The 23,016-nt window shown below is 40.0% G+C and overlaps 1 protein-coding gene across 1 annotated transcript in view; it reads left to right on the top strand.

Annotated features, from left to right (window-relative positions):
* Positions 1-23,016, top strand: part of THRAP3 (thyroid hormone receptor associated protein 3) — a 75,491-nt gene that overhangs the window by 10,305 nt on the left and 42,170 nt on the right. The window contains 1 exon segment of the mRNA XM_032301894.1: positions 16,987-17,094. The gene's annotated coding sequence lies outside the window, so the exon portion shown is untranslated.

The raw sequence follows: 23,016 nt of genomic DNA, 5'->3' as shown, positions 1-23,016 counted from the left end.
TTCCATTGTATAGATATTTGTGCATCAACTTAGTTTTTTGAAGATGATTCTGGAAACAGAATTAACTTTAAGGATTTGATTTTCTTTGTTGCTTGATGATTATGTAAGTACATTGCTGAGGGAAAGAGCCTCTCCCTTCCAGCTTCTTGGATTTTTTTTTTTTCTCTCCAGACTGCAACCTTTTAGAATATAATGTGCTTTGTGGTTTACATATATCAGTTCATTTAGTTCTCACAATAGATTATAAGATTAGTGTGGCTACTTTTTAGAGATGGGCAAATCGGTAAAGGTTATGCTCAAGCCTGCACAAAACTGGAATCAGGACGCTCATCCGCATTAGTCTTGTGTTTGCAAGGCCCTTGCTCCTTATCACTCTGCCGGTGTTCAGCAGATAGCATGGGCTTATCCTTCGATGTGGAGTTGTTTCTTTGATTTGACCCTAAGAACGTTGCTTTATGAATTCTATTTCACTCTTAAAAGTGTTTGCAAAAATCTAAATGTGTTTGACCAAGAAGTTTGTGAGGCACGCGGGAATGCTAGTACTCTTCTGTTGTCACTATCCTAGAGGATCTCTTTTCTCTGGAGGCTGAGAAAGGGAATCTAAAGGGAGCACCACCACAACGTTCAGCATTGTATGAACCTTTTTTTCATGCTTGAAAAAACATGGAATATGAAGACATCAAAAAATACAAAGAATAGTACAAGTGTTAGTGATATATTTAAGAGATCAATTTTATAAATTTATGAACTAAAACTCCACTTCTACAGTTCAGTCTTCTAGGATTGTCTCCTGTTCTTTCAACCATGTTTTTAGTGTTTAACATACTTCTGGTGTGGTGCCTGGGTGGCTCAGATGTCTGGCTCAGATGCCTTTGGCTCACATCAAGGTCCTGGGGTCCTGGGATGGAACCCTGTATGGGGCTCCCTGCTTGCTCAGTGGGGGACCTCCTTTTCCCTCTCCTCCTGCTCCCCCTGCTGTGCAAGATCTCTCGCTTTCTCTGTTAAATGGATAAATTAAAAAAAAAAAACAAACAGTTTGTAAAGGGACACGCAAATAAAATAACAAGGTACGGGTTTTTCTAGACTTCTCTTAAATATATATGCTTTCTGAGGCACCTGGGTGGCTCAGTGGGTTAAGCCTCTGACTTCGGCTCAGGTCATGATCTCATAGTCCTGGGATCAAGCCCCACCTTGGGCTCTCTGCCCCCCCCCCCCCACCCCCGCTGGCTGCTCTGCCTACTTGTGATCTCTCTCTCTGTCAAATAAATAAAATCTTAAAAAAAAATACATGCTTTCCTGTACAAAATGTGGTATCATTCTTTTGTGGTTTTAAGCTTCATATGTTTAGTATTGATTTATTTTGGTAACTTTCTGCACAGGCTTGTGTGTAGGATTCATTTATGGTATATGTGTTTTTCATTTTCATTACTGTACAGTTTTTTTTTTTTTTAAGATTTTATTTATTTGACAGACAGATCACAAGCAGGCAGAGAGGCAGGCAGAGAGAGAGAGGGGGAAGCAGGCTCCCCACTGTGCAGAGAGCCCGATGCGGGGCTCAATCCCAGAACCCTGGGATCATGACCTGAGCCAAAGGCAGAGGCTTTAACCCACTGAGCCACCCAGGCGCCCCTGCTGTACAGTATTCACTGTATGAACATAACACTTAATCTGTTTTTCTGTTGCTCGGTGCCACCAAAAAAAAAATTTTTCTTTTAAGATTTTATTTATTTAAGGGGCGCCCGGGTGGCTCAGTTGGTTAAGCGGCTGCCTTCGGCTCGGGTCGTGATTCCAGGGTCCTGGGATCGGGCCCCGCATCGGGCTCTCAGCAGAGAGCCTGCTTCTCTCTCTCCCCATCTCCCTGCCACTCTGCTTACTTGTGCTCTCTCTCTAGCTGTCAAATAAACAAATAAAATATTTAAAAAAATATTTTATTTATTTAAGAGTGGGAGAGAGAGCATGAGAGTGGGGAGGGTTAGAGGGAGAAGCAGATTCGTCTCTGAGCACGGAGCCCACTGTGGGACTCAATCCCAGAGGGGTTTGCAACCTTAGCTGAAGGCAGAAGCTTAAGCTACTGAGCCACCCAGATGCCCCACTTTTTAAAAAAATTTATTTGAGAGAGTACATGTACACGCCGTATGGGGTAGGGGCAGAGGGAGAGAATCTTTTAAGCAGACTCCCCGGTGAGTGTGGAGCCCCAGGTGAGGTTTGATCTCACGACCCATGAGATCATGACCTGAGCAGAAACCAAGAATTGAATGCTTAGCCAACTGAGCCACCCACTCTCAGAAATATTCTTGGTTTTATTTTCTGCTGACTTGTGAGAGTTTCTCTAGGGTTTTTGCCTAAAACTGCAATTGCTGGGTCATAGGATGTGTATCTGTCGCTCTTCTTTCGTTCTCTCTTCTTCCTTTCTCTCTTTTCTCCTCCCTCCCTTCCCTTCCCTTCCCTTCCCCTCCACTCCCTCCCTCCCTCCCTTCCTTCCTTTCTTCCTGTTTCTTTTCTGTTTCTTAAGTAGGCTCTACTCCCAGTGTGGGGCTTGATCCAGAGTCTCATGCTGACTCAGCCAGCCAGGTGCCCCAGGATATGCATATCTTTATTAGGACACTAGCGCAGTATTTTCCTGAGAGATTATACCAGTTTATAGTCTCTCACAGACATTTCTGTCACTTAATGACATGATACTGTTAGATTTTACAATTTTTGTCATTTTCTTCAAAAATTTTTAAATTTTAAATTTTAAAACAATTTTTAAAATTTTAAAGATTTTATTTATTTATTCATGAGAGACAGAGGGGCAGAGGCAGAGGGAGAAGTAGGCTCCCTCTGTGAGGTGTGGGACATGATCCCAGGACCCTGGGACCACGACCTGGGCCAAAGGCAGATGCTTAACCAACTGAGCAACACAGGCGCTCACAAGTTTTTTCATTCTTAGGAGTATGAACTATTTTATTGTAGTTTTAGATGGCATTTCTCTGATGGTGAAGATTAATCTTTTCTCTTTTAAATTTTAATTTTTTAATTTATTTTAAAGAGTTTATTTATTTATTTATTTGCTGGGGGCTGGGGGAGAGGGAGCACAAGCAGGGAGAGCGCCTGTCAGAGAGAGAAGCAGGCTCCCTGTGGTTCTCAATCCCAGGGACCTGGGATCATGACCTGAGCCATAGGCAGATGCTTAACTGACTGAACCACCCAGGTACCCCTCATTTTGATTTTCTAAAACATATAGGTATTTATCAATCTCTGCTTTTATGGTTTGTAACCAGAATATTTTGTTTGTAGTCCTTTTTCATAAGTTCATATAGATTCCTATATTTTCTTCTGTTTTATAAAAATGTTTTTTTAGAGAGTGTGAGTGTGACAGGGGGCAGAGGGAGAAGGAGGAAGCAGACTCCCTGCAGAGCAGAGCCTGAAGCGGCTTGATTTTATTACCCTGAGACCATGACCTGAGGCAGAATCAAGAGTCAGATGCTTAACTGACTGAGCCACCCAGGCACCCCGCTGTATTTTCTTTTAAAAGTTTCAGAGCTTCAGCATCGGGCTCTTCTCCGTTCAGCGTGTGTGTAGTGGCCTTTATAATCCTTTGCCAGGGCTTAAATCTTCTAAACTTTATGCATGAGAAATTGGAAAAATATTAATGTATCTAAAACCCAATTTCCAAGAAATAAAAAGCAGGATTGCTAAATCAGGGATGAAATGAGTCATAAAACTCCATGTAAAAGAATCAGTTTGATAGGGACACCTGGATGGCTCAGTTGGTTAAGTGTCCAGCTTGATTTTGGCTCAGGTCATGATGTCAGGGTTGTGAAATCAAGCTCCGCCTCACATGTTGGGCTCGCCACTCAGTTGAGAATTTCCTTGAGATTCTCCCTCTTAGGCCCCTCCCTTGCGTGCTGTCTCTCCAATAAAGTTTTTTTTAAAAATCAGCTTGACAGGGCGCCTGTCAGGGTGGCTCAGTGGTGGCTCAGTGGGTTAAAGCCTCTGCCTTCGGCTCAGGTCATGGTCCCAGGGTCCTGGGATTGAGTCCCGCATCGGGCTCTCTGCTCGGTGGGGAGCCTGCTTCCTCTTCTCTCTCTCTCTCTCTCTCTGCCTGCCTCTCTGCAAACTTGTGATCCCTGTCTCAAATAAATAAAATCTTTAAAAAAGAAAATCAGCTTGACAGATGATATAGTTCTCTTAGTGATTATACCATTGTTATAGTAATCTGTTTTCCTAGTTAAACTTAAGAATATAGGACTGATTCTGGTGAGCTGTTATATTACCTATAAATGCGATGGAATGAGATGCATTTTGTGAGGAACGTTCTGCTTAGGGGAATGGCTCAGTGCTCTTGGGAATTGGTATTTTGTGGGAAGAGGAGGCTTGAGCTTCCCTAAATTGTGTTTACAAATTGCTGTTGGGTTAATATTGGCTACAAATTTATTTTCTAGAATTAGAACCAGAGAATATGGACATTTTGGGATAGATTTCCAAAATTGTTGATGGGATTCTTTCTAATAGTTTAGTTGAAAATAAGTTAGTTTGGTGGTATTCTGAGAAGTAGTTATTGACTTTCATGTCAAACCTAGTAACTACTCCTGATTTGTAATTTAAAAAAGGAAAAACAAAAAATCTCCAAAGGTGATTGTTTTAATGGATTTTCCAGCATATGATCATATCTTCTTGTTTTTGATATTCTGTCATGAAGCTTTGTCTCTTTTCTGAAAATGAAAGCAGATGTGATTCATCTAAAAGTTGGTTGTCTTGGTCTAATGTCCTGGTGTAAATGGGTTGTTAATTAAATTCTGTTTTGGGTGAAATTTTTTTTTTTTTTTTTAAAGATTTTATTTATTTATTTGACAGACAGAGATCACAAGCAGGCAGAGAGGCAGGCAGAGAGAGAGGAGGAAGCAGGCTCTCTGCTGAGCAGAGAGCCCGATGCGGGGCTCGATCCCAGGACCCTGGGACCATGACCTGAGCCGAAGGCAGAGGCTTTAACCCACTGAGCCACCCAGGCACCCCTGGGTGAAATTTTTTTAATAAAGCTAAGCAGTTGCGGAAGATAGACTCTGAATGTACCATCTTCTTTTCCACCTCTAAAATTAATAGTTTTTTGTTTACTGAAATTTTCTTTCAAATAGACCTTTAGTGAATTAGGTTTATTCTTATTCAGCATCCCCTATGGCTTCCAGTAGAGCACATTTTAGGATGGTTTAGGAATGTTTAAGACATATTAAAGAACTTTTTTCCTTAGATGGCAAGTAATGGAAGAAAGGTGAGGAATCAGAGCCATCTGGATGAAGTGCCTTAAGGTTCTTTAACAGGTAAACGATTAGCATGATGACATGAAAGAATTGGGACACTGATGGCCAAGGGCCTTAAGGCTCTAGTTTTAGGTCACCTTTTGGGTAAAACCCTTCTTTTTCTGTGCTCAGTTTCCCTTCTGTAAACCTATGGTTGTGCTAGATATGATCTCTAGGAATGCTTCCAGTTCTTGCTGCTCTGTGACTCTTATTTCCAGTACTGTTTGTCCAAAATGGATACTCTTCTGGATAGTGTTTTTGCCTGTAAGTTAGAGTGGATTGTGGGTTCTTTTTTTTCTTTAAAGATTATTTATTTATTTATTTGACAGACAGAGATCACAAGTAGGCAGAGAGAGAGAGGAGGAAGCAGGCTCCCTGCTGAGCACAGACCCCCCCCACCCCCCATGCGGGGCTCGATCCCAGGACCCTGGGGACCATGACCTGAACCAAAGGCAGCGGCTTTAACCCACTGAGCCACCCAGGTTCCCCGGATTGTGGGTTCTCAGTCGCAGGGCTCTCTGCTCTTCCACAAAGTCTGCTGTTGACTGCCTTGAGGCTTACACACCCTGTACGGGGTCTCGTGGTAGCAAATTTTGTCTTTATTCTAGCACTTCAAGTCACAGTTATTTTTTCAAATAACTTACTGAGATTTAGAAATAGATCCATAAATATGTAAGTGTGGGCCGTCTGGAAGTTGTATTAATACAGGTTCTCAGCATAATGATAAGAGAATGATGAGATAAACCCCTGTGTTGTATTGTAAGGACTTGGAAGGATACAGAGTTTCTGATTCATCTTTGTGCTTTCCATGGTGCCCAGGGAAGGAAATTAAGAATGATTTATTTATTTGTTTATTTATTCAAAATGTTATTTTTAAGTAGTCTCTATACATTGTGAAGCTTGAACTCATAACCCTGAGATCAAGAGTTGCACCAACTAAGCCAGCCAGGTGGCCCAAGAATTATTTATTAGTATTATTTGAATGCTTGCTATATTACTAGGAACTGTACTAAAATTTAGATTTTTCCTCATTTAAATATTATAGCAGCTTATGAGGTAGTGTTACTCCTCTAATTTATAGATCAGGAAACTGAGGCTTAAAAGGGGATGTTTTAAACTAATTTTTACATGACTCCAGGGTCTATAATATTTCTTGCTTCAGTATGCTGCCTAACAAAGACGTCATTCATAGTGTGCTCAGTGAGTGTTAACTGGGTGAAATACTTGTGAAATGTTTAAAAAAAAAAGTTTAAGTTCATTGTTTGTTTGTTTGTTTTTTAAAGATTTTATTTATTTATTTGACAGAGAGAAATCACAAGTAGACGGAGAGGCAGGCAGAGAGAGAGAGAGGGAAGCAGGCTCCCTGCTGAGCAGAGAGCCCGATGCGGGACTCGATCCCAGGATCCTGAGATCATGACCTGAGCCGAAGGCAGTGGCTTAACCCACTGAGCCACCCAGGCGCCCCAAGTTCATTGTTTTTGATCTTTATGATAGTATTTTTAGAAGAGACGGATTAGCCACTCCTGATAGGCCAACTGAATGTCTTAATAATAGGACATCCTCAAGGCAAGGTAACATGTGCTTGGGGGTTATGTTCCAAAATTTAAAAGTTAAATAAGGGAAGGGGACTGGAAGTTGGGTATAAGGAGGGTAGAGATTAGGAAGAGGACCGCTTTTCATTGTCACTCTTGTACCATTTGACATTTTTACTGTGTATGTGCTCAGAAGAAAACTAGGTAAGCAGAATTAAACACTTTGCTCAGGCAAATAAAAGCTTGGGTAGTATTTCAAGTTCCAAGATTCTATGCATGTTTTTCCCTTTTATAAAACTATACATGTGCAACAACATGGATGAACGTTGAAGACATGCTGGGTGATAGAGACTCTATGTAAAAGACAAATCTTGTATTCCCCTTACATGAGATACCTAGAGCAGTTAAATTCATAGAGTAGAATGGTGGTTGTGGGTGGGGAGTTAATGTTTTATGGGTACACAGTTTTAGTATGGGAAGATGAAAAGGTTCTGGATGTGGATGGTGGTGATGATGGTATAACAGTGTAACGGAACAGAACTGTACACGAAAAAATGGTTAAAAGAGTCCGTTTTGTTTCTTTTTCCGTAGTAAATATATAGCCGATATTCATTTGTTTGGTTTGTCACTCATTTGTTTGGTTTGTTTGTCACTCAGCAGACTTGTACCTAGACACTGGGGATACAAAAAGGAATTTGGTACTTGTCCTGGAAAAGCCATTTAATCTAGTAACATTACACTAACATGACACTACTAGTGATTTTCAAGGAGATAGAGGTTTAAGTTTTTAGGAAATTGTAGCTTGTAAAAGTTTTGCAATATGATAAAAAGATGAATTCTGGGAAAGCAACTGTTAGGATTTCCTGGCAGTCTTAACTGCTGGTTGATCCAGAGGATTCTGATGTGAATGTTATTTTGGCCCAAGGTACTTGAGCATAGCCTGAAAGCATGATTTTTAAAAACTGGGTGGAAACTGTCAGGTGCACGGATGGCATATTGATCCTTCTCTGTCTTTTGTGAATTGAGAACCTGGGCACAGACTAGTGGTGTCATTTAAGCGGCAGACTCATCATCCTGGAATCAAGTTTAGGCTTGGGTTTGTTGCCAGAGTGTAGGGCTTCTTTAAAAGGTTCTGAAGCTATACGAGTGTCTACCTCATATTCTGAGTCTACCATAGAGACAAATTCTGCATTCTCAGGAGAAAGATAGTCATTGTTTAATGACAGTGTGATTACCCATACTAGCTGGTGGAAGTCTTGTTTTTTAACTCTGATTTTTGACATTGGCCTGTACCAGTAAGTATCGTGTGAGGTACTTCACATACATATAACTCATTCAATTTTTTTTTAAGTTTTTTTTTTTTTTTAATTTATTTGTCAGTGATAGAGGGAGAGAGAGCGAGCAAGCACAGGCAGACAGAGAGGCAGGCAGAGGCAGAGGGAGCAGCAGGCTCCCTGCCGAGCAAGGAGCCGGATGTGGGACTCGATCCCAGGATGTTGGGATCATGACCTGAGCCGAAGGCAGCCGCTTAACCAACTGAGCCACCCAGGCCTCCCTAACTCATTCAATTTTAATAACAGCTCCTAGGTAGTGGGAATCAGTTCTACAGATGAGGAGACAGATAGTGGGATTTAATAAAGTAACTTAACCACATGTTTCAGAACTACTAGTTGGTGGTGCTGGGAATCAAAGGTAGTCCACCTTTAGAGCGTATGTGGTTTTGTATTATATATTGGGCCAGTGCTTTGGAACTTGCTTTTGGGATGATTGATTACTAATTTTATTTGTCTAACTATCATTTTTTGGGTATAAGGATTAAAAAGTGATAGTTTCTACCATTTGAGACCCCCAGTTTTGAGAATTACTGCGCTAAATGCCTTTGTTAAGCAAATAGCGTAGAACCAGAGTTTGCAGACTTTTTCTCTCTAGAGAGAAAGAAAACAAATATTTAAATTTTTTAAATTTTTATCTTTTTAAATAACCTCTACACCCAATGTGGGGCTTGAACTCACTACTCTGAGAGTCACATGGTCTACTGACTGAGGCAGCCAGGCTCCCCAAGAAAACAAGTATTTTATTGACGGAATTCAAAATGTAATAGTCGAATACAATTTTTGTAAGGCAGGTGTGTTACAGGAGTAGAATTCACTTTGGGAGATAACATTTCACATGGGGTTCAAAGTTAGCTTTATCTATCAAAATGGATGGCAGATGTTTATCTGTTAATGCTGAAATCTTTAGTGAGGTTGCAGGTATGTCATCTTTGAAAATGTCTTTACACAGACAGGTATTGCCAAATAATCCCGTGAGCATATAATTTTTTTTGAGCATATGGTTTATTTGAGCACATTATCTCTTGGAAGGCATTTATAGAATTCTGTTAGATTCATTTCTTGATATTTGCCTTTTTGGGTACCATTACACTGCAGAGTAATCCTTTCCAGTGGAAGATTAGATGGAAGTTTTGGGGGGTTTTTTTCTTTTTTCTTTTTTTTTTTTTTAAGATTTTAAGTAATCTCTACACCCAAAGTGGGGCTCAAACTCACAACTTCAAGATCAAGAGCCACACACTCACCTGACTGAGCCAGCCAAGAACTCCTAGATGGAAGCTTTTCACTTGCACATCTAGATGATTTTGAAAGGTGGATATTTACTTTGCACTTTCATGAAGATTGGAAATAATGCTGGAACTGTAGTTGGAATGAAAAAGATAGGTCTTTCAAGCTTTTTTTTTTTTTAAAGATTTTATTTATTTATTTGACAGAGATCACAAGTAGGCGGAGAGGCAGGCGGGGGTGGGGGTGGGTGGAAGCAGGCTCTCTGCTGAGCAGAGAGCCCAATGCGGGCCTTGGGGCTCGATCCCAGGACCCTGAGATCATGACCTGAGCGAAGGCAGAGACTTAACCCACTGAGCCACCCAGGCGCCCCGGTCTTTCGAGGTTTTGTGTGAACAGAGATATCATTGTGTTAACTTTGATAGTATAGGAGGAGTGAATAAGGTATGATAGTACAGGAGGAGTGAATAAGGTAGCTTTACATTACCTGAGGTTCAAACAGTGTTTACTGTTCAAGTTAATTTGCTGTTATAATGTATTTTCCATAAAAATGCTATTTTTTTGCCTTATAATTTTTTACTGAATTCATTAAGAAACATTATCAAGTCTGCAACAAAAGCTATTTCCAAAGCCTTTCAGTATTCAATAATAATGTTTAAGGGTGGTTCTTCAGAAAAATTTTAGGTTAAAAAAAATCCCATCAATAAAATTTTGCTGCGAAGACGTTGAACTGCTGTTTGGTAATGCAAATCAGGATCCACCTTCTATTTCTGACAAAAAAATCACAGAACTGACGATGGTTCATTCAGTCTACAAAAGTGAATTGACAGTGAATGCAGGTGACTTTTGACACTACTGGCTCAGCCTGTGATTAGAAGTTTTGTGGAGTACCTGCTGATGAATGTACAGGGAATAACCTTGTGCTTGAAACACCTTAACATTTTCACATTCAAGTTCAGGTTGTATTAGTGTTCTCTCAGGCGTCTTTGAAGATTCTCACCTGTAGTTGTTCTGTGTAGACTGTTCAGAAAGGCTAGTTCCTGGGTCATTTCAAACCCAGCATTGATTTCTGCAGTTAAACAGCTATGCAGTGTCTATAATATCTGTTGAATGAACCAAGAGGCAAGGAAGACCACGGAAAATCATTCTTCTCCCCTTTTAACAGATGTTCGGTTGTTGAGCAGTTTTAGATTTACAGAACATCTGCGAAAATAGTACAGAATGTTCACATGTATACCTCATGCCCATTTCCCCTGTTAACAAATTAGTATGGTATGTTGTTCGTAGCTAATGAGCCATTGTTGATGCATTGTTAACAAAGTCCTTACTTTATGCACATTTTCTTAATTTTTACCTGATAACCCCTTTTCTGCTCCAGGAGCCTATCTAGGATATCCTGGTATATCCTTTTGTAGTTATGTCTCCTTAGACTCCTCTTGGCTGTGACACCTTTTTAGACTTTTATTTTGGGTGACTTTGACAGTTTTGAGCAGTGTAGGTTAGACAGTTTGTAGAACGTCCCTCAGTTGGGATTTTTCTCATGGTTAGACTGGTGTTACGGATTTTAGTGAGAAAGACCACGGAAGTAAGGTATCATTTCCATCACACCATACCAAGGAATATGTGTTACCAACATGATTTATTGTTGATGTTAACTTTGATCACCTGGCTAGGTTTCTCTGCTGTAAATTATTTCCTCCCTTCCATATTTTTTGGAAGGAAATCACTAGGCTCATTCCATTCCACTTATGGAATGGAGAGCTGTGTTCCGCTTTCTGGAGGGTGGAATATATACATAAATTATTTGGAATTCTTTGGCATAGACATTTGGTCAACTCTTCTCATCCATTTATACAGTTATATCAGTTTAGTCTCAGGGATATTTTATACTTTGAATTATCCATTACTTCATTTTGTTCAGTTTTTTTTTTTTTTTTTTTTTTAAAGTTTGGCTCTTGAACACTCTTAGTTGGATAGGAGTGTTCTTTTGACATAATCCCTTCATTGTGGTGGCTTTTGTATGTTTGTTTGTTTGTTGCACTTTCTTCCTTTCTGGCATTACAAGATACTCCAGGCTTATCCAGTGTCTTGCTGGCAAAGTCAGCCCTTGAGTTAGTCATTTCTCCAAGGAGCTTTGGTTTCTTTTATTGGAGAATATTATTAGAAATCGAGGTGTGGGTGCTAGATGTGCTTATTGGTACTGGAATGTTACTGCTTATAGGTCTTCTCATGTGACAAAGCAAGGAAATACATGTGTGTGTACATATAGGAGCTATGTGTATAACAACATTTTATATATATGTAGAAATACTTGTAAATATTTCTGACGTATCTGTGTGTGTCCATTCGTATAAGTGAAACAGGAGCTTATACTGGTATCTCCACTTCTAATCCTGTACCACCTGGGTCATTCTAGCCTTTCCGTCTGTCTTTGTGGCCTCCTACTCCCAACAGTGAGAAGTTTGCTTCTCACCATCCGCCATCCATTTATTTACTAATTCCATACTTATTAATTCCAGTATACATATATAATGTTTTCAGAATTGTTAACCCATACCCCCATGGGAAACAACTTTAACGTCTAGAATATAGTGATTATGTGCAGTTCCTTTTGTTGTTTTCCTTGTTACACTCTTTTTCATAGTTACTTAGGTCAGCTCCTTTTCCCTCCACCTGCCTTTTTAAAAATTTTTTTATTTTTTTAAAAAGATTTTATTTATTTATTTGACAGAGATCACAAGCAGGCAGAGAGGCAGGTAGAGAGAGAGGAGGAAGCAGGCTCCCTGCTGAGCAGAGAGCCCGATGCGGGGCTTGATCCCAGAACTCTGGGATCGTGACCCGAACGGAAGGCAGAGGCTTTAACCCACTGAGCCATCCAGGCGCCCCTGCCTTTTTTTTTTTTTTTTTTTTTTAAGATCTATTTATTTGAGAGAGCACCGGTGCATAAGAGGGAGGGGCAAAGGGAGAAGGAGGGAGAATCTCAAGCCGACTCCCTGCAGGGCTCAGATTCCTGATGCTGAAACCAAGAGACTGATGCATGTGCTTACCCGACTATGCTATTCAGGCTTCCCTGCTTAATTTTTTAATTGACTGCTGCTTTTGCTCCCATTCACATCAGCTTTTCCAGTCAAAAGGCTAAGAGGCTTGAACAGAATGATTTTCTCTGGACACATTTCTTGGCTGCTGCAAACATGATTTAATCAACTCACTGTAAATAAATGGCTTTCCCTGTTAAGCTAACAAATGAACCACTCAGAAACTTACTTTGGTTGTAGCTTCATTTTTACTTTTTTGTTTTTGTGAAGATCTTCTGTTGCAATGAGATACTCTGTTTTACATTTTCTCATTTTCTAACGGAATGCTGTTAGGTAAGAATATTGTGATGAGTGCTTAGTTTGGTGATGTCGACACACATCATATTCTTGGTAAAGTTACGGTGTTTTTTCTTCTTCTTTTTTTTTTTTTTTTTAAATTTTATTTTTAAATAATCCCCACACTCAACATAGGCCTTGAACTCACAACCCAGAGATGAAGAGCCACATGCTCCGCTGACTGAGCCAGCCAGGTGCTCCTTCTTCCCTTTTTTTTTTTTTTTTTTAAGATTCTATTTATTTATTTGACTCAGAGAGATAGAGATCACAAGTAGGCAGAGAGGCAGGCAGAGAGAGAGGGAGAAGCAGGCTCCCCACCAAGCAGAGAGCCTGACGCGGGGCTTGATCCCAGGACCCTGAGACCATGACCTGAGCTGAAGGCAGAGGCTTTAACCCACTGAACCATCCAGGTACTCCTGGTGTTTTTTCATAACAGAATTTTGCCATATAAATCATTAACAAAATAATCCACACTCTACACTGCCCCTTAAATGGGTAATGTTCAAAGTCCCCTTTTGTCTTGTTTTAACATATGGAGATATACTGGTAATTTAAAACTAGTAATAAAATGGCAGAATGCATGGTACTTGAATGACTGAACTGTACCTTCATCCCCGCAGTCTTTGGCAGCACAAGGTGGTGAGACCTTGTAGACTCGTTTGCAGCTACTCCACTCTGCTGTTGTGTGAAAGCAGCTAGCTGTAAACCAGGGAACATGGCTGTATTCTAGTAAAAGTATTCATAGATGTTGAAGTTTGAATTTCATAGAATTCTCACACATCCTGAAATACTCTTGATTTTTTTCAACCGTTTAAAAATGTAGAAACAATTCTTAGCTCATGGGTGGTTAGGAAAAAAAAAGAAAAAGGAAAAAATAGGCTGGGCTTGAATTGGCCTTTGTGCATCATTTGATGAGCCCTTGATGTAGAAGGCCCTATATTCGCCACCCATATGGGAAGTATCTTTTTCTCCAAAACCACTTGTATTTTCACCAGACTTGGATTCTGTTTTGGTTCCTGCTGATGCCATGGAAGGGGCTTAGAACAAACTTCGCATGGTTTTCTGTGGTAAAACACTAAAAGTTTATTTGCCCAGCTGTCATAATCTCCTCAATCCATAGTATTCCCCCCCACCACCACCCCCGGACAGGAAGTAGCTAAGGTTAAATTTTGTTCTTTTTTACTTTATTTTTTTTAAGGTTTTATTTATTTATTAGAGACAGATCACAAGTAGGCAGAGAGGCAGGCAGAGAGAGAGAGAGAGAAGGAAGCAGGCTCCCTGCTGAGCAGAGAGCCTGATGTAGGGCTCCATCCCAGGACTCTGAGATCATGACCTGAGCTGAAGGCAGAGGCTTAACCCACTGAGCCAGCCAGGCACCCTCAAATTTTGTTCTTTTTTAAAGATACTGTTCAGGAGAGAAAAGAGAGAGTATGTATGCTGGAAGAGAAGCAGAGGGAGAGGGGCTATCAGAATCCGTGCTGAGTGGAACCTGAGGCGGACTTGATCTCAGGACCCTAAGATCATGACCTGAGCCCAAACAAAGAGTGGGATACTTAATGGACTGTGTCACCCAGGCACTCCTAAATTTTGTTTTGTGGCTATTTTGGTTTACTTCATTAGAAGATACTGCTCTTTTGTTCACTTTTATTGGTATCTTGCTATTAATGCTAGAGGAAATTAGTCTTACACAAGCAAGTTATGCTTGGTGGTTTTAGAGGACTAACTTTAAACTTAGGTTCATAGGAGCAGGCAGGGTCATCCTTGTGTTTTCTTCATGTTCTTTATCTCAGTAACTAAGATTATTGGGTCCCTGAGGTAAGATGAGGAAAAAAATAATTCAAGTCTTTAACTTTAGGGGTACAAATATAGTCCTAGAATATTAGTATTTAACCCTCTGTTTGGATTTAGGAACTATGTTGTTACTTAGGGTCTGGTAGTGTTTGGAATGTGGGAGTATTCTGAGATGCATTCTGGTCTAAGCCACTCCTGTCCTTCACCTGGATTATTAGAGGCAATATCTATTAATTTCTTCTGACCTTATCCCATTGAAACCTGTTCTGTACTCAGCAGCCAAAATGATCCTTTTAAAACATAATTCTGGTCATACTACTCTTCTACTGAAAACTCTCCATTGGCTGCCCACATTACCCAGAAGAAAACCAAAGTCCTAAAATGGCTTGCAGGACCTGTATGTTCACCCATATCTCTGTACCCCCAACTTTCCCCTAGAATATAAGCTCTGGGCATGAAGAGATACTTAAATTGTCGACCCACCATTGCCTAGAATAGTGTCTGGCAATGTGGTAGATACTTGATAAATTTTTTATTGAATAAGTGGACAATTAGGGAAATTGTGTAAAAGGGGAAAAGGTCTGTTGTTGGCAGTGCCATGGTGTCCTTGTTAATAATCTGGCATTTGACCATGGGAAAAGTAGCCTGTGAATGTCCAGATGACACAGGCAGGACAAGCTGGGGAGGGTGCATAAAGACGGTGGCAGGGATGACTCAAGGCTTTAGGTGTCTCCTTACTGTCACGGAGTAAATAAGGGCTAGATTCTCAGATTTGCTTCTTCACCCATTGCAACAGTGGAAGATTGAAGATTTGTTGGGGTGATAAAATTCTTGCTGATGTCCAAGAGGAGGTTAATTAATAGGAAAGAAATACGGTGGGGTAGTAAAACGGAAGGGGGTGTATATGTGTGTGTGTGTGTGTGTTTGCTAGCTATCTGGTTAGAATCTTAAGGATGGGTGTATTAATAGAATAGCCCATTTTCTTTAATTCAGTGCATTGTAAAGTAAGCGGTTCTCAGTCCATGAACAGTCACTTCGACTTCCCTCCAGCTGATTGCTGTGAGCCCCTATTCCTCTGCAGTTAGAAACAAGGAAAAGCTTTGGCTGATGTAACCTAGGATATATTCTAAGAATAAGCATCATGAATATATGGGAAAGTATTTTGCAGGAAAGTTTTTGAAAGTGCTGTGTTACTGTGAACTCCTTAAATGTAAACACTGTCGTTAATTTGGTGAAAGGGCTGACCGAATACTAATGTTATCTGAATAAAGTAGTCTTAGCCTGTTAGTTTTAAGAGTAAGTTTTTATTGCCTCTAACTAATGTTAATTACCTGATTACCTTTGGTATAGGTCAAGATTTTATTGCTTGGGTTTTCAGTTTACTCAGCAAACACATATCAGTGTTAGGTATATATAGATTGTAGTCCTTTGAGGGAAACCGATATTAATGGATGTAATGAGATGAGTGTAAGGCGAGACATGTCCAGGATAACACGTAAAAGCAGTACAGAACTCAGCCTATGTGCACCAGGGACAGACAGCTTGCTGGGGAACGAGACCCCTGTAAGAATGAGTAGGGGTTTGGTTGGTGGGAGGGGAGGAGGCATTCTAGGCTGAGGGTTCACATATACCAAGAGACCATAGATTAAGCACATACATTCCTTTCTTTTCCTGGCTTGGGTAGGCAGAGTTCAGCTATGTGCAAACCACAGATTTTAGAGAAAGCTAGGGTGGTTGTCTTTAATTGAGTGAATGCTGAGTAAGTGGGGAAAAAAGTGATTAAGACTGCATCTTCAGATTATTTGAATGTTGGGTGTTTTCCTACTCTGTAACAATATGAATGAACGATAAATCTTTAACAAGCCTGGAGGAGTAAGGACATTCATACTTGCTCATCTTGGAACTTTGTTTTCCTATTTGTTTTGGATAATACTATATAGCTTTGATGTATGGTCATGTTAGTAATGTTTAGAACTGAGAGTATTTAAGTAACTGGATCAGAAGGGTTATTTTGTGTTTTAAGGGATGAGGATGCGAAGTTGTTTTAACTTGCAGTGTGTTAAATTCAGTTCGGCATTCCTCAGTTACATTTTTAAATTTCAGATACCTAATTCTTCTGAAGTAATTGTCCAGGTTAAATTACGGGGTTTGTGAATTAGTCTTGCATAATGCAGACCATAGCACCTGAAATATTGCCAGTGAGAGTATCAGGTTATAAGGGGAAGGTTTTAGCTTTCTGTTCTGCAGCCTTACTGTAGGTAGGGGGTTGGATGGATAAAAACCTGAGTGGGACTGAAGACCCTCAGGCCAGTATGCTTTGAGAGAGAAGGTCCATTTGGAGTGAAGTTGAGGGTTAAAGTAGAGTTTTTGCTTAGAGATTTGAAGCATCTGTATTTCATGATACAGTCTGCAAGGTTTGGGAAGTTGTCTCATCACTGCTTGTTTCCTCTTGTTCCAGAATTGTATCCTGACTTTGTAAACTGGAGAAGCCAGTGACACTGCCAGTGTTGTTCTGCGGTAGTGTCTGTTTGGGATCCGGTGCAAGTTGAATCATTGTTCAGATAAGGTAAATGTATGGCGCTAAAAGGAACTAGTAATAACACTGGCGTATTAAACCAGCTTTATGTGTTAAAGAGTTGTTCAGAAGATTCCTTAAGGGAAGTTCTGCGTTGTTAAGCAGTGTTTATTTTTCAGCTTAATAAACTGAAACAGGATGATTAAAGTAGCTCTGCTCTCCTCTCTGATTCTAAGTTGTAGAATCAGCAGTTTCTATTTTACCTGAATAATACATGTTTATTCATTAGGAAGTATTGAAAAGATCATTCATAAACTATATGTGTATAATCATTGTTAATATTTTGATGAATATTTATTTTCATATGTGTATTACTTGGATATGTGTGTGTTTAAGCAAAATCGGGGTTGGACTTCCCTGTCCCACCTGGTTCTTGTTAGCATTCCCCGTTTGCATTTTTAAATGATTCGTGGCATTTAATCATGGATGTGCCATGTAATTTCAAATTATCTAACTAGTTCCTTTTTGGTAGACATTTAGGCTCTTCTGCATTTTCCTCTGTCTGATAGCTATGTGATAGACATGAATACATTTATGTATACATTTGATTTTCTCTCATAGTACATTTTCTTAAAAGCATCTTATATATTTATTGAATTTAATTTTACTTATTAATACATGTATAAAAAACCTTCTTGGTCCCTAGAAGCTGTTGTTTCTGCTTCTACTGTTATTTTTGCTACTGCTTCTACCACAATAAGCTTATTTTGTTACTTACTGATTTTTCTGATTTTTTTTTTTTGTATTATCTGTTAATTTCCCACCTTGGATGGTGGTGGTTTCTGGTAGAATTCCCTGACCACTTCACACATTAACATTTATTTTCACTCTGGTTATAATACAATTTTGCTTAGAGCACTATTCACTGTTGGAGGTGTATGGCTGTGTATAACTTAGAGCTGAATCATTTCACATGCCATGGGTAATTTTCCTGTTTTGCATAGCTTTTTATTTTCTCTGTCGTATTATCTTTTTTTGCTCTGTTTTGCTTAATTTCTGCTTCTCATCAGTAATTAATCTTTAAAGTCTACCCAGAAATGTAAATATTCCTCAGTATTTTAAATATTTTAGCGATATTACAAGTTTTACCTTCATGGAGATACCTTTCTTATCTGCTCCATTTTGGATGTTATCTAGGCAGCTGTCATGCTTGCCCTGTCAACATCATCATCCTCATGACTTTTCCTGTATCTTTTGTGCTGGATCCTGTTAACTTTTTCCCATATCCTTTCCTTAATTCAGTCTCATTTTGGAAGAGCACCTTTCTCCATCAGCTTCCTGAGAAAAGGGTACACAAGAGGTGAATTGTTTAGACATGTAGGTATTTACTGATAGTTTGGTTGGGTATAGAAATCTTAATTTTTATAAAAAAAGATTTTATTTATTTATTTGACAGAGATCACAAGTAGGCAGAGAGACAGGCAGAGAGAGAGGGGGAAGCAGGCTCCCCGCTGAGTGGAGAACCCAATCGGGGCTCAGTCCCAGGACCCTGGAATCATGCTTGAGCTGAAAGCAGAGGCTTTAACCCACTGAGCCACCTAGGTGCCCCTAGAAGTCTAATTTGGACATAACTTTCCTTAGAAAATTTTGAAGATACTGCTCTATTGCTCTTTGCCTTTCACCGTTCATGAGATACCAGTTGTCTTTGACCTCTGCAACTTTAGAACTTCTCTATCCCAGCATTCTGAAATTTTATTATGTTCTTTGTGTGGCTCTCTTCATCTAATGCCCTGGTCACTTAACTGAAACTTAATGTCCCTCAGTTCTGGGAAATTCTCTGGAATTATGTCCTTGATTTTTCTTTCCTTTATTGTCTCTATTCTTTTTGTGGAATTGTTAATTGGATGTTGGATCTTTTGAACTGATCCAATAAATTTATCCTTTTTCTGCTCTTCCCATCTCTATTTACTTTGTGGGAAATTTCTTTGATTGCATTTTGTAGCCTTTGTTGTTTTTTTCCACTTAAGTTCATTTCATTTCATATTTATCAACTCTTTCTTTCCTTGTCCACTCATTCATTCATTAATTTTATTTTATTTATTGGGCACCTGGGTGGCTAAGTCGGTTAAGTGTCTGCCTTCAGCTCAGGTCATGATCCCAGGGTCCTGGGATGGAGTCCCGCATTGGTTCTTTGCTCAGCGGGAGCCTGTTTGTTCCTGTGCCTGCTCTTCCCCAGCGCACATACACTGTCTCTCAAACAAATAAGTAAAGTCTTTAAAAAAAAAAAAAGAAAAGAAAAGAAAAGATTTTATTATTTGAGAGAGAAGAGAATACAGAGGGAAAGTGAGAGGGAGAAGCAGACTCCCTAATGGACAGAGAGCCTGATGTGGGACTCAATCCCAGGACCCTGAGATCATGACCTGAGCCAAAAGCAGATGCTTAACCAACTGATCCACCCAGGAGCCCCGTCAGCTTTTTCTTTTAAGTAATCTGCACTCAGCATGAGGCTTGAACTCGACTCCCAAGATCAAGAGCCCCATGCTCTACTAACTGAGCCAGTCAGGCAACCCCAGTTTCATCAACATCTTTATTTGCTCCATTCTTCTTCTTCATACAACTCTAAATAGTCACAGTCCCTACAAGAATATAGTTACGCTTTTTTTTTTTTTTAAAGATTTTATTTATTTATTTAAAAGACAGAGATCACAAGTATGCAGAGAGGCAGGCGCAGAGAGAGGAAGGGAAGCAGGTTCCCTGCTGAGCAGAGTGCGGGGCTCTATCCCAGGACCCTGGGATCACGACCTGAGCTGAAGGTAGAGGCTTAACCCACTGAGCCACCCAGGTGCCCCATATAGTTACTCTTTTTATACGTATGCAGAATCTTGTGCCTTCTGTGGCTGCCAGGACAGGCTGGCAGTTGGTCTTAAATTTTCCCATGCCAGTCAGGGATTCCAGTTGCAGTAAATTACAAACTCCTTCTTTCCCACCTCTCATGAAGGCTTTTCAGTTTATTGACATGGATGATAAGATTTATTTATTTATGTTATTGTGATAAGAGCATTTAAGTTGATATCGGTCTTAACAAATTTTTTAGTGGTTATTGTTGACTATAGATAGAGCATTGTACAGCAGATCTCTAAAGCTTATTAGTCTTAGTTAACTGAAACTTGTTGCACTTGATTAGCAAATTCCCATTTCCCCTTACTCCCAGCCCTATGGCAACCACATTCACTCTGATTCTATGAGATTGTTTATTTGAGATGCTTCATATAAGTGGAATCATGCATTATTTGCCGTTTTGTGACTGGCTTATTTCACTTACTATCATGTCTCCCAGGTTCATTAAAAAAAAAAAAGAACTCTTTTTTTTTTTCTTCTAAGGCTGAATAGTAGTCTGTTGTGTGTGTACACCACATTTTCTTTATCCATTCTGTTGGTGGACATTTAGGTTCTTTCCACATCTTGGCTTTTGTTAGCAGTGCTGAAGTGAGCATGGGAGTGCTACTATCTCTTTGAGATCCAGATTTCACTTCTTTTGGATAAATACCCAGAAGTGGAATTGCTGGATTTGCATTCTATTTTTAATTTTCAGGAGTTCCCTTTTGTTCTCTGAAGCAGAGAGATGAAATAGTATTATAGTATTTAAGATTGTGATAGTTTCCTCATGTGTAAAATGAGAGTAATAATAAATAGTGTGTACCTCATAGCAGTGTTGTAACTTAAGCAAATGAATGTATGCAAAGCATTTGGGAGAAGTGCCTGGTATTACTTTATTATTATTACTTTCCTGTCCTTTTATGGTGGATGCAGTATCTTTTATCTCTGAGAAAACTGGTAAATAGGCTTACCTGGGCCTGTCAGATAAATACTAATATTTTCTTTTTCAGTGGCTTTTTAATATTTCTTTAATAAAGCAGGAATTTTATTTTTGTTTATGGTAAGAAGGAGGAATCTAACTTTTTGGGCCAGGTTGTACAGACTACTGATTTATGCTTTTATCTGATTTGAAAAACCACCTTTGGGGGTGCCTGAGTGGCTTAGTTGGTTAAGTGTCTGACTCTTGGTCTCAGCTCAGGTGTCATGATCTCATTGGTTGTCAGGCTCCAGGCTCAGCAGGGCGCCTGCTTGAAGATTCTCTCTGCCCCTTCCCTCCCCCACAACATTCTCTTTCTCTTTCTCAAAGATTTTATGTATTTGTGAGAGAGAGAGGGACAGAGAGAGCACACAACCAGGGAAAGGGAAAGGCAGAGGGAGAAGCAGGGTCCCTGCTGAGCAGGGAGCCCGATGCGGGGCTTGCTCCCAGGACCCCTACCGATATCATGACCTGAGCCAAAGGCAGCTGCTTAACTGACTGAGCCACTAGGTACACCTTAAATAAAGAAATCTCTTTTTTTTGACAGACTGAGAGAAACAGCACACAAGCAGGGGGAGTAGCAGAGGGAGAGGGAAGCAGGCTCTCCACTGAGCAGGGAACGCCGTGTAGACCTCTATCCCAGGATCCTGGGATCATGATCTGAGCTGAAGGCAGAGGCTTAACTGACTGAGTCACCCAGGCGTCCCTAAATAAATAAATCTTGAAAAGAAAGAAAAGAAAAGCTACCTTGGTAAAGTGTGTCTTACAGGGTATGTTTTTTTGGGGGGGATGAGGTAATATTTCTTTTTTTTAAGATTTTATTTTTTTATTGTTCAAAGAGAAGATGCAAGTGCCAGTATGGGCGCGAGCACAAGCAGAGGGAGTAGTGTGATTGGGACTTGATCCCAGACGTTTAACTGACTGAGGCATCCAGGTATCCCCGGGGTAGTGGGAGTGTATTTCTAAACTTTGTATTTTGTTCCATTTATTTCTCTAATCTTGTACTAATACTCAGTGGTTTTAACTGTAGCCTTATTTCATCTTTTACTTAGTAATGCAAGCCTTTTTTCCTCTCCACCCTCAGTAAACTAAATATAATTATATCCATACTCCATATTTTCATCCATAGAGAAAGATTTCAGCTCTTCAGGAGACTTAAGTATTGGTAATTAGAAAACAAAAGACTAGAAGCATATGTACATAGGAAACCAGTTGCATAATTTTTTAAATAAGCATACTGGATTTTAACTACTTAAGATTCTTACCTTTGTCTTTTAAGGCTGCTTTTGATTTTTTTGATATATTCAGTCAGTAGATGCTTGAGTCCTTGTTACTGTGCCTGCTCTATGTGCTCGGGTTACCAGCAGTGAGCAAGACAGACAGGACTTGTGTTCTTGGGGAGCTTACTTTTCTAGTTTGGGGAGGCAGATAAGATAATTTCAGATTTTCCTAAGTGTTAGGAATGAAACAGGACTACCAGATAACTGAGGGCTGGGGGTGCAGTGAGGTTTCATTGGATAATACGTTACAGGAAGGCCTTTTCAAGTAGCTGAGAGTAGCAGGATGGGAAAGGATCCGGCCATGCTCGAGACTGCAGAAGAGTGTATTTGGAGACAATGCCAAGTGGAAAGGTGCTGAGACTCTAAATCCCCGCCTTGTTCTAGGAACAGAAAGAAGACCGTTGTGGCTCCGAGAGAGTGGTTTGAGATGGTGTTGGACAAGTAGGTGAGGGCCACATCACTTCGTATTTTTTTTTTTTTTTTAAGATTTTTTCTTTATTTATCTGACAGAGATCACAAGTAGGCAGAGAGGCAGGCAGAGAGAGAGGAGGAAGCAGGCTCCCTGCAGAGCAGAGAGCCCGACACGGGGCTCAATCCCAGGACCCTGGGATCATGACCTGAGGCGAAGGCAGAGGCTTAACCCACTGAGCCACCCAGGTGCCCCAATCACTTCGTATTTTGAAGCTGTGGCAAGGCAGATCTTTCCTATATAAACCTGATGAGTTCAGTTTTGTTCCTTTATTAAGGAATACATATAAGATGTTCTAGGAGATAAATAGATCTGTTTCTTTTTCTTTTATTTTATTAAATTAAAAAAAAAAGATTTTTTTTATTTGTCAG

The sequence above is a fragment of the Mustela erminea genome, chromosome 10, assembly GCF_009829155.1.
Source record: "Mustela erminea isolate mMusErm1 chromosome 10, mMusErm1.Pri, whole genome shotgun sequence".
Taxonomy (NCBI): Eukaryota; Metazoa; Chordata; class Mammalia; order Carnivora; family Mustelidae; genus Mustela; species Mustela erminea.
Note: the sequence above shows the minus strand (reverse complement) of the source record. Positions and strands in the feature narration are given on the sequence as shown.